Raw genomic sequence first — 16,002 nt, 5'->3', positions numbered from 1 at the left:
AACACAGTGCTGGGCTGCATTAACAGAGGGAGATAATCAAGAACACGTGAAGGGTTAATACCGTTTTACAAGGCCTTGGTAAGGCCACACTTGGAATGCGGCATCCGGTTTTGGTCGCCACGATGTAAAAAAGAGGCTGAGACTCTAGAGTGCAGAGAAGAGCAACCAAGATGATCAGGGGACTGGAGGCTAAAACCTATGAAGAATGGTTGCAGGAATTGGGTATGTAATGAAAAGAAAGAATAGGAGTGACATGAAATCAGTCTTCCAGTATCTCAGGGGCTGCCCCAAAGAAGAGGCAGTCAAGCTATTCTCCAAAGCCCCTGAAGGCAGGACAAGAAGCAACGGATGGAAACTAATCAAGGAGAGAAGCAACATGGAACTAAGGAGAAAATATCTGACAGTTACAACAATTAATCAGTAGAACAACATGCCTCCAGAAATCGCAGGGGGTTGGACTACATGACCTCCAAGGTCCCTTCCAACTTCATTATTTGTATTATTACCTCAAAGTAAACAGATTACAAGCAGCCCTTGGCTTACAACCCTTTGTTTAGTGACCGTTCAAAGTTACAATGGCACTGAAAAATGGGACTTAGGACCATTTTTTCACCCTTACGACCGTTGCAGCATCCCCAGGGTCACGTGATTAAAATTCAGACGCTTGGCACGTGACTCGTATATATGACCGTCGCAGTGTCCCGGGGTCATATTATCCCGTTTCGCAACCTTCCGATACGCAAAGTCAACTGGAAAAGACAGATTCGCTTAACGACCGTGTTCATAACTTAACAGCTGCGGTGATTCATTTAGCAACTGTCGTAAAATGGGGCAAAGGTCACTCAACAGCCGTCTCACTTGGCAATGGAAATTTTGGGCTCAACCATGGTGGTAAGTACATTTCTTAACATCAGATTTTTCTGCAAATACGTGAAACAAGCAAGGGGACATCCTAAATCAGGGGTCTTCAAACCTTTTATGACTTGCGGACTTCAACTCCCAGAATTCCTCGGCTGGGCACACTGACTGAAGAACTGTGGGAGTTGAAGTCCACAAGTCATAAAAGGGCCGTGTTTGAAGATCCCTGTCCTGGAGGGTCCCTGAATCCCAGATTCACCTCACAACCATGTCATTAACTGCAGTGATTCACTTAACAACTACGGCAAGAAAGATCATTAAATGGGGCAAAACCCACTTAACCACTGTTTCACTTAGCAACAGAAATTCTGGGCGCAATTGTCCTAAGTCGAGAACTACCTGTCCAAAATGGAAGTGAAAAACAAAAGGCCTCAGGGAAGCTGACAGGGCATGGAATCTTCTAGAACAGGGCTCTTCAAACTTGGCTCTTTCATGACCTGTGGACTTCAACTCCCAGAATTCCTTCTGGGAGTTGAAGTCCACAAGTCATAAAAGGGCCAAGTTTGAAGACTCCTGACCTTTATCTTCGGCTCTCTCCTGAAACATTTAATTTATTTTCATGTGTTATTTCCCTCACCTGCTGCTGTCGCTGCCTTGAGCTACGCGCCTTCAATTTCATCTTCCTATTTTGTTTCATCGCGAACATATTCTAAATCATTCAATCTCTATTCAACAGCCTTTTGCCCAGTGGGTTAGGACGCTGAGCTTGTCGATCAGAAGGTCGGCAGTTTGGCGGGTCGAATCCCGAGTGCCGCATAGCAGAATGAGCGCCTGTTACTCATCCCAGCTTCTGCCAACCTAGCAGTTCGAAAGCACGTAAAAATGCAAGTAGAAAAATAGGGACCACTCCGGTGGGAAGGTAACAGCGTTCCGTGCGCCTTTGGCGTCTAGTCATGCCGGCCACATGACCACGGAGACGTCCTCGGACAAGCGCCGGCTCTTCGGCTTTGAAACGGAGATGAGCACCGGCCCCTAGAGTCGGAAACGACTAGCACGCATGTGCGGGGGAACCTTTACCTTACCTTACATGTCTCAATAATCTGCTCAAAAGCAAAACAAAAAACCAAATCAAAACCCAAATCAGACAACAAGCACATACAGATAAACAACGTTTACCCGCCATTCAAAAGCGATCAGCGAAAAGCGAAAAGACCAATACAGCTCTTTGCCAGCCACCGAAATGAAGATAGCTCAAGATTCAAACCAAGCCATACACAACACACCCCGATCAAGGAACTACTAACTCAGACAAACAACCCGGCAGTAAACAACAGCCTAATCAAGATACCAACAAGAAGACTCCTACCATCGTTGAACAGGGCAAGCTACTGTATATAAAGAGACGACAAACCCCACTCCCTTCTAGCACTGATGATGTGACCTAGCTGGGTCATGAAACGTCTGCAAGAAAACCACCAAGCCCAGTGAGTACCACAGACCACACAGTTGCTCTTATTGTCCTCCTCCTCCTTTCTCCTCCACAAACCCCCCTCCCTTCTAGCACTCATGACGTTACCTACTTGGGTCATGAAATGTCCGCAAGGAAGCAACCAAACTCAGAGAGCACCAAGGACCCCACAGTCCTCCTCCTCCACTCCACAAACCCCACTGCCTTTGAGCCTGATGATATTACTTAGTTGGGTCACAAAATGTCTGTAAGAAAACAACCAGACAGCACCAAGGACCGGGAATCCTCCTCTTTCTCTCCACTAGCCCCACTCTCTCCTAGCACTGATGATGTTACCTAGTTGGCTCATGAAACGTCCACAAGGAAGCAACCAAACTCAGAGAGCATTAAAGACCTCAGTCATTATTCTCCTCCTCCTCCTCCTCCTCCTCCTCTACAAACCACACTCCCTTCTAGAACTGATGACCTAGTTGGGTCATGAAAGATCTGCAGGAAAACAACCCAGCTCAGAGAGCACCCAGGACCCCACAATCCGTTTTCCTTTCCTCCTCCTCTTTTCTAGCACTGATGATGTTCCCTAGTTGGGTCATGAAATGTCTGCAAGAAAACCAGCAATCTCAGAGAGTACCAAGGACCCCACAGCTCTCCTCCTTCTCCACTTCCCCCTCCTCCTCCTCCTCCTCCTCCCTCCTTCTAGCACTGATGATGTTCCCTAGTTGGGTCATGAAACGTCTGCAAGAACACCATCAATCTCAGAGAGCACCAAGGATCCCACAGTCCTCCTCCTCCTCCTCCTCCTCCCTCCTTCTAGCACTAGCACCAAGGACCCCACATTATTCCTCCTCCTCCTCCCTCCTTCTAGCACTGATGATGTTCCCTAGTTGGGTCATGAAACGTCTGCAAGAACACCATCAATCTCAGAGAGCACCAAGGATCCCACAGTCCTCCTCCTCCTCCTCCTCCCTCCTTCTAGCACTAGCACCAAGGACCCCACATTATTCCTCCTCCTCCTCCCTCCTTCTAGCACTGATGATGTTCCCTAGTTGGGTCATGAAACGTCTGCAAGAACACCATCAATCTCAGAGAACACCAAGGACCCCACAGTCCTCTCCTCCTCCTCCTCCTCCTCCTCCTCCTCCTTCTCCTCCTCCTCTTTGCAAACCCCCCTCCCTTCCAGCCCGGATGATGTGACCTAGTTGGCTGATGAAACGTCTGCAAGAAAGCCAGCAAACTCAGAGAGCCTCAGGGACCCTCTTATCTCAACCCTGAGCTACAAATATTTTCTCCTACTGCCACCCAATTGGCAACCGCCATTCGGTGATTAGAGGATGCCAGGCAGGGGAAGACGTCCAACGTGATTTTTTTTTCCCTGCCGGCGGAGCTCGGATCGAGCTCCCAAGACGGACGGCGACAAAGATTTCCAACCCCGCGCGGAGCTTTTAATCGCAGGCCTATGGTGAATCGGTACCTGGGGAGCATCCGGCAGCTCCCTGCAAAGGTGAACGGGCTGGGTGGAGAGGAAATTATCCAGCCCCCACCTGGGAATAAAAAAGGCTCCGGTCCAGAAATTTATCGTTAAGAGGAGACCTCCGAGTTAACATACCCAGAAGCTGTTTCCACGCGAATAAATTCCACAGGCGTTGAATGGATCACCCGTCGTTAAATACAACCAACCTATTTAGGCGGCTCTCGTTAAGAGAAAAGAACATTATCGCATTTATCGTTCCGTCTACCGCAGCCGAGAGAGGGCTGTAATGACGACGGAGTAATTGTTTACTAGGAGGAGCAATTGCTGGAAAATTGCAGCTGGGGTGGGGCGCTCCCTCTTATGACTCCCTTTGTGATGGGTGGGGTGGGGGGCAAAAACCAACATATTTGAGGGGGGGGCAAAGGAGGGAGAATAACCAATTCAAGAGCAAACCCTACCTCCTAAACGTAGAGATGGGAAGGCCTGGGGGGGGGGAACAGAAAAATTAGGGAGGGGGGAATGTTTTTCCCCCCTGTTTTTTTTCCCAAAGCCATTTGGGGGAAAAAACAGGACAGGAAAAAGAATCTGGGAAGGCCTGGGGGGAAAAACTGAAAAAATTGGGGGGAAAAAACCTAGGGTTTTTCCCCCAATTTTTCCATTTTTTTCCCCCAGGCCTTCCCATCAGTAAGTCATTTTATTTTATTTTTTATTGCTTGGATTTTTTCATTAGAGGAAAATTTTGGTCTGACTAAGGAACACCAACCAGCTGCCTATCCGATACTTCGAATGTATGTGAAAAGGACTAGATTTCGGCATTGATTTGCCAGGCTGGTGTGGTGGTGAAGGCACCAGGCAAGAAAGCAGGAGACGGTGAGTTCTAGTCCCGTCTCAAGACTGGAAAGCTGGCTGGGTGACCTTGGGCCAATCAACAGGAGAGGGTGAGTTCTAGTCTCGCCTTAGGCAGGAAAGCCGGCTGGCTGATTTTGGATTAGTCACCACGTGTTTGTGAGTTCTAGTTTTGCCTTAGAGATAAAATGCAGCATGGGTGACTTTGGGCCAAAGTCTATGGAATGGAATGGAACAGAATAGAATAGAAAATATGGAATGGAATGGAACAGGAGATGGAAGGGACCTTTGAGGTCTTCTAGTCCAGCCCCTTGCTCAAGCAGGAGAACCTATACCATCTCAGACAAGTGACTCTCTAGCCTCTTTTTGAAAACCTCCAGTGATGGAGCACCCATAATTTCTGGTGGCAAGCTGTTCCGCTGGCTAATCGTCCTCACTGTCAGGAAGTTTCTCCTTAATTCTAGGTTGCTTCTCTCCTTGATCATTTTCCAAACATTATTTCTCATCCTGCCCTCTGGTGCTTTGCTCAATAACGTGACCCCCCCCTCCTCTTTGTGGCAGCCCCTCAAATGCTGGAACGCGGCTATCATGTCTCCCCTATTTCTTCTTTTCTTTAGACTAGCCAAACCCAAGTCCCGCAGCCGTTCTTCGTACGTTTTGGTCTCCAGGCCTTGGATCACCTTAGTTGCTCCTCTGAATTTTTCCCAGACTCTCAACATCCTTTTTTCTAGTATGGTGACCAAAATTGGCTGCAGTGTTCCAGGTGTGGCCTTATCGGGGTTTGATAAAGCAGTACTAATACTTCACGTGATCTTGGTTCTATGCCTGTTTATACAACCCAGCATCGTATCCAAAATTTACAGAACGCAAAGTAACACACCAACATCCAAGGATGTCTAAGCCAAAATAAATTGCTTTCCCCCCCCCGCCCGCCCCCCATGATGGCATCACACCTAATTCCCACCACGCTGTCTTATCCCCTTAGGATATTTAATCATGTAGTTGAACTGTACGGTTATTATCCTCGTCATCTTTCCTACTACTTTCTCCTATTAGGATCTCATGATTGATCACTTGTTGTTTCTAGCTTACAATCTGTGATTGCCTTTGATGAGTTACGATCTGTGACTTATCGCTTGGTTGTTTGTACGTGCACGGAGAGCTTCTGCGCCGGAGACGAATCCCTTGCGTGTCCAATCACACTTGGCCAACGAAGAATATTCCGATTCCCAACGAGTAAGTCAGTAGGGCAAAAACGTGAAACGTGAGTCAGAAAAGGCAAAGGTCTTGGCTCAAACCAAGAGCGACTGTTAGCCATTAAAATAATACTAGCTAACCACAGCCAGATATAGGGAATTCATCCCATATGTAGAATAAAGTGTGTGTGGGGGGGGGGGGGAGAACAAAAAACAAAGAGACAAGGGGAAGGAAGAATGGAAGGCAGCAGCAACCAAAAAAGCTCACACAATCCTGGGTTGTATAAACAGAGGCACGGAATCAAGATCAAGCGAAGTATTAGCACCGCTTTATAAAACCCCAGTGAGGCCACACCTGGAATACCGCAGCCAATGTTGGTCACCATATCACAAAAAAAGATATTGAGAGTTTGGAAAAAAATCAGAGAAGAGCAACTAAGATGATGCAAGGCCTGGAGACCAAAACGTACGAAGAACGGCTGCGGGACTTGGGTTTGGCTAGTCTAAAGAAAAGAAGAAATAGGGGAGACAGGATAGCAGCGTTCCAGTATTTGGGGGGCTGCCACAAAGAAGAGGGGGTCACGTTATTCTCCAAAGCACCAGAGGGAAGGACGAGAAACAATGGTTGGAAACTGACCAAAGAGAGAGGCAACCTGGAACTAAGGAGAAACTTCCCGACAGCGAGGACAATCAGCCAGCGGAACAGCTTGCCACCAGAAATCGTGGCGCGCTCCATCCCTGGAGGTTTTTAAGAAGAGATTGGACAGTCACTTGTCTTAAATGGTGTAGGTTCTCCTGCTTGAGCAGGGGGCTGGACTAGAAGACCTCCAAGGTCCCTTCCAACTCTATTCTGTTCAAGTCCACTCTAAGGAGTTCTCTAATTATTCTTGGGATGCGGTGGCTCAGTGGGTTAGGACGCTGAGCTTGTCGATCAGAAGGTCGGCAGTTTGGTGGGTCGAATCCCGAAGTGCCGCATAACAGAGTGAGCGCCTGTTACTCGTCCCAGCTTCTGCCAACCTAGCAGTTCGAAAGCACGTAAAAATGCAAGTGGAAAAATAGGGACCACTCCGGTGGGAAGGTAACAGCGTTCCGTGCGCCTTTGGCGTCTAGTCATGCCGGCCACATGACCACGGAGACGTCCTCGGACAAGCGCTGGCTCTTCGGCTTTGAAACGGAGATGAGCACCGGCCCCTAGAGTCGGAAACGACTAGCACGCATGTGCGGGGGAACCTTTACCTTTACCTTTAATTATTCTTACTTGTATTTTTGATGTTTTTAATCCTCTCTCAGGATTTATTCCTATAAATTGAATACAGACAGTCCTCAACTTACAACAGTTCATTTAGTGACTGTTCGTGGCTAAATTGGCACAGGAAAAAAGGGACTTGTGACCGCTTTTCACACTTCGGACCGTTGCAGCATCCCCGCGGTCACGTGATCAAAACTCAAGACGCTTGGCAATTGGCTCGTATTTATGAGATGTGTAATCTCCTGGGGTCACGTGATCCCCTTTTGCGACCTTCTGATAAGCAAAGTCAATGGGGGAAGCCAGACTCGCTTAACAACTGTGTTACTAATTTAACAACTTGCAGTGATTCACTTAATAACTGTGGCAAGGTAAGTCGTAAAATGTGGCAAAATTCACTTTTGCTTAGCAACGGAAACACTGGGTTCAAATTTGGTCGTAAGTGGAGGACTACCAGGAGCAAGATAATCCTTTCACACTGCAGCCTTCGAATATGGAAGCTTAAACTCTACTCTACTATCGTATAACATCCGTAAGAGAATTTAAGAAACTATACCTTTATTAAATAATTGTACTTAGTGCATGATCTCAAAAGTTTGTTTTTTAATATAGAACAGAAAATAGAATAGAATAGAATAGAATAGAATAGAATAGAATAGAATAGAATAGAATAGAATAGAATAGAATAGAATAGAATAGAATACAATAGAATACAATAGAATACAATAGAATAGAAGAGCTGGAAGGGACCTTGTAGGTCATCTAGTCCAACCCACTGCCCAAGCAGAATTAGAGTATCAATAAAAATGTAATCTGGACCACAGGGGGGCAAAATGGGGCGTTCTTAGCTTGTAGCCTCGACTGGGGCCAGAAGTTCCATTGCTAAGCGGTCATTAAGTGAACCCTGCCTGATTTTATAACCTTTTTGCCCCCGTCCTTAAGCAAATCCAGCTTCACCCACCCAACTCTGTTGGGAGCCCCTGGGAAGGTCGCAAATGGCGATCCCGTGACCCAGGACAGGGCAACGGTCGTAAAGACATGCCATTTGCCAAGCACCCGAATTCCAGTGCTGTTGTAACTTTGAACCATCATTAAATAAAAGGTCACAAGCTAAGGATTGCCTGCATTAACTCCAAAGTTGTGTAATTGATGAAACTACTTGTCTGGAAATAAATTTTAAAAATGGTCCTGAATGCCTTCATAATTAAAATAGCAATCTGGGCACCCTGCTAATAAGGAAGGGGAAGAATCCCTAAGCCACTTTGTACAATGGGCCAAAGTCCCATCTATCCCTCTCTCTCTGCCTGTGCCTATCTTATCTATGCACCCATCCATCTATCCATTCATCCATCCACAATATCTGTATCTATCCACCCATCCATCTATCAATTCATCCATCCACAGTATCTGTACCTATCCACCCATCCATCTATCCATCCATCCATCCACAGTATCTGTATCTATCCACCCATCCATCCATCCATCCACAGTATCTGTATCTATCCACCCATCCATCTATCCATTCATCCATCCACAATATCTGTATCTATCCATCCATAAATCCATTCAACCATCCACAGTATCTGTACCTATCCACCCATCCATCTATCCATCCATCCATCCACAGTATCTGTATCTATCCACCCATCCATCCATCCATCCATCCACAGTATCTGTATCTATCCACCCATCCATCTATCCATTCATCCATCCACAATATCTGTATCTATCCACCCATCCATCTATCCATTCATCCATCCACAGTATCTGTATCTATCCACCCATCCATCTATCCATTCATCCATCCACAATATCTGTATCTATCCATCCATAAATCAATTCATCCATCCACAGTATCTGTACCTATCCACCCATCCATCTATCCATCCATCCATCCACAGTATCTGTATCTATCCACCCATTCATCCATCCATCCACAGTATCTGTATCTATCCACCCATCCATCCATCCATCCACAGTATCTGTATCTATCCACCCATCCATCTATCCATTCATCCATCCACAATATCTGTATCTATCCATCCATAAATCCATTCATCCATCCACAGTATCTGTACCTATCCACCCATCCATCTATCCATCCATCCATCCATCCACAGTATCTGTATCTATCCACCCATCCATCCATCCATCCACAGTATCTGTATCTATCCACCCATCCATCTATCCATTCATCCATCCACAATATCTGTATCTATCCACCCATCCATCTATCCATTCATCCATCCACAGTATCTGTATCTATCCACCCATCCATCTATCCATTCATCCATCCACAATATCTGTATCTATCCATCCATAAATCCATTCATCCATCCACAGTATCTGTACCTATCCACCCATCCATCTATCCATCCATCCATCCACAGTATCTGTATCTATCCACCCATTCATCCATCCATCCATCCACAGTATCTGTATCTATCCACCCATCCATCCATCCATCCACAGTATCTGTATCTATCCACCCATCCATCTATCCATTCATCCATCCACAATATCTGTATCTATCCATCCATCCATCCATCCACAGTATCTTATCTATCCACCCATCCATCCATTCATCCATCCACAGTATCTGTATCTATCCATCCATCCATCCACAGTATCTGTATCTATCCACCCATCCATCTATCCATTCATCCATCCACAATATCTGTATCTATCCACCCATCCATTCATCCATCCACAGTATCTGTATCTATCCATCCATCCATCCATCCATCCATCCACAGTATCTGTATCTATCCACCCATCCATCCATCCATTCATCCATCCACAATATCTGTATCTATCCACCCATCCATCCATCCACAATATCTGTATCTATCCACCCATCCATCCATCCACAGTATCTGTATCTATCCACCCATCCATCCATCCACAGTATCTTATCTATCCACCCATCCATCTATCCATTCATCCATCCACAATATCTGTATCTATCCATCCATCTATCCATTCATCCATCCACAGTATCTGTATCTATCCACCCATCCATTCATCCATCCACAGTATCTGTATCTATCCATCCATCCATCCATCCACAGTATCTGTATCTATCCACCCATCCATCCATTCATCCATCCACAATATCTGTATCTATCCACCCATCCATCCATCCATCCACAGTATCTGTATCTATCCACTCATCAATCCATCCACAGTATCTGTATCTATCCACCCATCCATCCATCCACAGTATCTGTATCTATCCATCCATCCATCCATCCATCCACAGTATCTGTATCTATCCACCCATCCATCTATCCATTCATCCATCCACAATATCTGTATCTATCGATCCATAAATCCATTCATCCATCCACAGTATCTGTACCTATCCACCCATCCATCTATCCATCCATCCATCCACAGTATCTGTATCTATCCACCCATCCATTCATCCATCCACAGTATCTGTATCTATCCACCCATCCATCTATCCATTCATCCATCCACAATATCTGTATCTATCCACCCATCCATCTATCCATCCACAGTATCTGTATCTATCCACCCATCCATTCATCCATCCACAGTATCTGTATCTATCCACCCATCCATTCATCCATCCACAGTATCTGTATCTATCCACCCATCCATTCATCCATCCACAATATCTGTATCTATCCACCCATCCATCTATCCATTCATCCATCCACAGTATCTGTATCTAGCTATCCATCCATCCATTCATCCATCCCTCCACAGTATCTGTATCTATCCATCCATCCCTCTCTCTCTATCATCAACCTACTTACCTGCTTGCCTGCCTATCTTATCCATCCATCCATCCATCATCCTTCCTTCATCAGTATCTATATCTATCTATCCATCCATCCATATATCTATCAATCCATCTCTCCATCATCTTCCTTCCGTCCTTCCTTCCTTCCTCTATCTATCCATTCATCAGTATCTATATCCATCCATCCATCATCCATGCCGCCCCAAGGCAAATATGGGCAGCTCCCAACATTAAAAGCGCTAAAACGAAAAATATTAATTAAACGAAAAGGACGCTTTTTAGTGGCAGTTTCGAACGTGGGCGGCGGGGGGGGAAGGAAACAGGGCCCCATCTGTAATCCCACTCCCCTCTGCTTCTATCCAGATCATCCTTTAATCAGCAGCAACTTCCCAATTCCACCAGACACCCCCCACCACCACTGCAGTGGAGACAATGGCAACCCGGGCAAGATGCCTCCCTCATCAAAGCTGCCTTGAAACCGTCCAGCCTTTTTTTTTCCCCCTCCGCCAGAATTTCCCGGGGAGGGAGGGGGGGGCGAGAATTCGCAGCACCCACCTCCGGAGATCATATTCCACTTACGGCACAGAATGGATAATACCAATTGCCTTGCCTCTTCTTTCTTGCCTTTGTCTGAAGGGAGAAAGGAAGGGGGGGGAGGAAAAAAAAACCCTCAAAACCCCCTGCTCATCTCTCCCCCCCCCCCTTTGACACTTTTGAGCACCGGCTGAATTCCTTCTGGGTTGAAATTCAATCAACAGGATACATGAGCTTTAACCTGGATGCTTATCGCCACGGAGGGCAGAGCAAACAGCTAATAGAAAAACAAAATGGGGGGGGGGGGAGATTAAAAAAAAACACACACACCTTTTGCCAATGAATTTTTGCCTTTCATGACTCCTCCGTTTGCTCAGAAGAACAGAAGAATCCAGGACCAGATTGACTCCAGCACTATTAATCCGCGTGACAATAATAAGCTTAATTACCCTCTATTATTGCAATCCCAATAAATGAACTCTTAAAGCAATCATTTTTAAAAGGGATGTGTGTGTGTGTGTGTGTGTGTCTGCGGGAAGGACGTCTTTCTCTGCACCGTCCTCTATGCTCCTGATAAAAAAAAATTAATGCCGCGGAATATTTATCGGGCGCGCATTAGGTCTGCTTGCGGCGGTGGCATTCCTCCATCGCCGCCGGTCATTTAAAAAAATCTTGCGTTCCAGCAAATGGAGGAAGCCAAGTTACGGTGATCCGCAACCACAATCTGTACACTTGTTCACCACCGCCCCCAAAATTGCACAGCCCCAAACTGGTTTCTCGCCCGATTCGAAAAGCACCGCATTGAAAACATTTTCAGAATGCAGCCTGACTTTTGTATTCATGTATGTAGGTACTGGTTTATTTAGCGTAGGGCATATCATACGGGGACCTGCAATGTATATTGACATTTCACCTAGAATTTTAAAAAAACCTCACATAATAAAATATGAATGATAAAAGGAGACCGATGTTTAGGCTATCTAACCCTTGAAGCACGGCATCACTTATATGAAAAAAATAATAATCAGATACTGGATCGGTATAGGGCCCTCAGCTTACAACCGGTCTATCCACATTTTCCGCCAGCCATACAACATCCAATTTGGCTTACCTGTTGCGCAAGAATAGAATAGAATAGAATAGAATAGAATAGAATAGAATAGAATAGAATAGAATAGAATAGAATAGAATAGAATAGAATAGAACAAAGAATGTGATGAGAATAGAATAGAATAGAATTAGAATAGAATTAATAGAATAGAATAGAATAGAATAGAATAGAATAGAATAGAATAGAATAGAATAGAATAGAATAGAATAGAATAGAACAGAAATACAGAATAGAACAGAATAGAATAGAATAGAATAGAAATACAGAATAGAAATACAGAATAGAACAGCACAGACTAGAATAGAAATACAGAACAGAATAGAATAGGCAGACTGTAGAATAGAATAGAATAGAATAGAATAGAATAGAATAGAATAGAATAGAATAGAATAGAATAGAATAGAATATAGAATGGAATAGAAAATATGGAATGGAATGGAATGGAATGGAATGGAATGGAATGGAATGGAATAGAATAGAATAGAATAGAATAGAATAGAATAGAATAGAATAGAATAGAATATAGAATGGAATAGAATAGAATAGAATAGAATAGAATTAGGAATGAATAGAATAGAATAGAATAGAAAAGAAAAGAAAAGAAAATATGGAATGGAATGAAATAGAACAGAACAAAATAGAACAGCACAGAATAAAATAGAATAGAAATACAGAACAGAATAGAAATACAGAACAGAATAGAATAGAATAGGCAGATTGTAGAATAGAATAGAACAGAATAGGAATAGAAATACACAACAAAACATAGAATTGAATGGAACAGACCAGAAAAGAATAGCAGAGTTGGAAGGGACTTTGGAGGTCTTCTAGTCCAACCCCCTGCTCACTCAGGAAACCCATTTCAGACAAATAAACGGTGTGGCAAAACCAAAGCACCGCTCTCAATTTCTTTAAAGCTAATCCTTTTATATGACAATCAAGCAATCCCCACTGAAGGATGCTGCGGTGTATTTCGGCCATTGTAAATTCCACAAGGCAGGGGTTTTTTTTGGGGGGGGCGGTAAATTTCACCCACCAGGCCTAAGGGGCAAAGGGCAAGTTTGCACCCATCATCCCACTCCCTCCACAGCTCTTGCTAGATGGGGGGGGTCTGCCCCATGATGGGTGTATAATGCCCACAGGCCCACCGCCTCTGAATCCGAACCATGGACATATTTGTGCATTACTTCTGCCTGGGTAGCGATAAAGTTCCCCCCACTATATTCTGAATTCAAATGCATGATTTCCTCTATGAATCGAGCTAGCTCAGCATCACTTTTACCCAGTGCTTTTTTTTGTAAAAGGAAAAAGGTGCCGGAACTCAGACATGTCATACAACCCGCCTTGCCTACCCTACAAGGTTCCATGCAAAAAAGGTGCCGGAACTCCGTTCTGAGCGTTCTATGAGAAAAAAAGCCCTGCTTTTACCCCTCCCATATTTCCACCACCGTCCCCCTCTCGTTGGTCCCCCTCTTGCACACCCTCTCCTGGTCCACCATATGAAAGCTCTGAATCAAACAGGGTTACCCCCCCACACACACACACAGACACTTCTCTTTGAAGAAGGATGCTGCACATCTAAGCATGCCATCTGCTGTTGTGGCTATTTTTTTTACATTCTCCCTGGTCTGATTTTAGCAGCCACGCACAGACCTTAGATTAACAACTGGGTCTTTTCAAGTGCTGGGCAAGGCGAGGTTTGCTCCTGTACACCACCACCCCCCCAAAACCAGCTTCCACGCCCCCCACAGCGGCTCAGAACCGAGAATGCCTTGCAAAGGCATCCCAAAGCGCGGACTGATTTTTGCAAAATTGGTCCTGGCTGCTGGCAAAGAAGCTCCCTTCACACAACCTCTTTCTTGCCAGCGATCCGGTCCACCAGAAACACATCCCCCCTCCTCAAATGCGTGGTGGGGCTGCCCACCGGGGAAGGCCAGGGAAAAAAGGCTGGCCTTTTCCAAAAGGGGGGGAATTGCACATCACACGCATCAATGCCCAGCTGCATTCATGCAAACACTTCGGCTTAACCTGTGTGTGTGTGTGTGTGTGTGTGTGTACATGTGCATGTCTCACGCACAACTCAGCAGTGTGCATGTGGTATGGGTGTCCTTCTGCGTGTCTCACATGCACCTCTCGGGCAGTTGCCGCGTGCATGTGCATGTTTGCGTGTGCGTGTGTGCCTACGTGCATGTGTGGGTTGCAGCTTTTCCGACGCCAGCCCTCTCCTGCTTGCTGCAAAAAGCGTGGTGCAAGGGCAGCCAGGAGGGGTCGAGGCACCTTTGCACGGGCAGCGGCTTGCAAAGCCTTCCGACGTCTGGCTGCTAGCCCCCCCACCCCCACCCCCACCCCCACCCCCACCCCCACCCCTACCCACCCCCACCCCCGGGCTTCCCGTGCATTGCACACAAACACACACACAAACACACACACACACGCAAACACCTCGAGGCAAGTCAAAAGGAGGCGCCCCCTCAAGGTCAAAAAACGCCATCCGGGAGGCTGCAATCCCGGGTTCGGTTCCCAAGAAGGGGTGGGGGGGCCCCAACTCGGGTCGGCTGCACCCACCCTCCTCCCCGTTCACACGAGCGAGCGCTGACCCGCGTGTCTCCGCGCCAGCCGACCCCAAATTGGGGACCCCACCCATGAAAAGAGGGGGGGGTCAATCCCCCCTTTGCACCCCCCCCTCCCTCTGCCCCCTCCCCCCCCCGCGGCGCCCCCCCTTCCCCCACCTGCGGGGCTGGGCGCCGTCTCAGTCTCCGTCCGGCCGCCGGGTCCTCGGCTCCAGCCTCCCCTCGGGCGGGACGAGCGAGCAGGCCGCGGCGGTGCGAAGGGGAGAAGCGCCGCCGCCCGACTGAAGGGGAAGACCCGGACCGCCGGCAGTTGTTGCCGCTGCTGCTGCTGCTGCCGCCGCTGGGCGAACCGTTACCGCGACGAACTACAGCTCCCGGCAGGCCGCGCGCGGGCGGAATGGGCCGACGGCAGCGACCAGCCGGCCGCGAGGCATGCCGGGGATGGTAGGCAGCCGGGTTGCCTCTTCCCTTTACTTCCTGCTTAGGCGGGCAGGAAGGCCGCGCGGGGCATGCTGGGGGTTGTAGTGAAGACAGGTCAAGAGCTGGGTCTCCGAGCCGCTCGGTCGGAGTTTGAGAGGTTGAATCGGACCGAGCTGGAAGGGACCTTGGAGGTCTTCTAGTCCAGCCCCCCCCCTGCTCAAGCAGGAGACCCTACGGCAGGGGTCGGCAACCTCGGCTCTTTTATGACTCGTGGACTTCAACTCCCAGAATTCCTGAGCCAGCATAGCTGGCTCAGGAATTCTGGGAGTTGAAGTCCACGAGTCATAAAAGAGCCGAGGTTGCCGACCCCTGCCCTACGGCGTTTCAGATAAAGTGACTGTCTACTTTGGCCAGCGGGTTTGCGGCTGGGCGTGTTGTGGGAACGCAGCCGGCCCCAAAGTGGGCTTTTTAGATAATTCGGGTTCCGTGTCACGTCTGAATGCGGCCCCGCTC

General features: G+C 47.1%; 1 protein-coding gene across 1 annotated transcript in view; it reads right to left on the bottom strand.

Moving 5' to 3' along the window:
• FAM168A (family with sequence similarity 168 member A) overlaps positions 1 to 15,526 on the bottom strand; it is an 85,860-nt gene extending 70,334 nt beyond the window's left edge. Inside the window, exon 1 of the mRNA XM_081327891.1 lies at positions 15,229 to 15,526. The gene's annotated coding sequence lies outside the window, so the exon portion shown is untranslated. The remainder of the gene's footprint in view (positions 1 to 15,228) is intronic.
• Positions 15,527 to 16,002: the final 476 nt, after the last annotated feature.

The sequence above is a fragment of the Vipera berus genome (assembly GCF_964194415.1).
Source record: "Vipera berus genome assembly, chromosome: 4".
Classification (NCBI taxonomy): domain Eukaryota; kingdom Metazoa; phylum Chordata; class Lepidosauria; order Squamata; family Viperidae; genus Vipera; species Vipera berus.
Note: the sequence above shows the minus strand (reverse complement) of the source record. Positions and strands in the feature narration are given on the sequence as shown.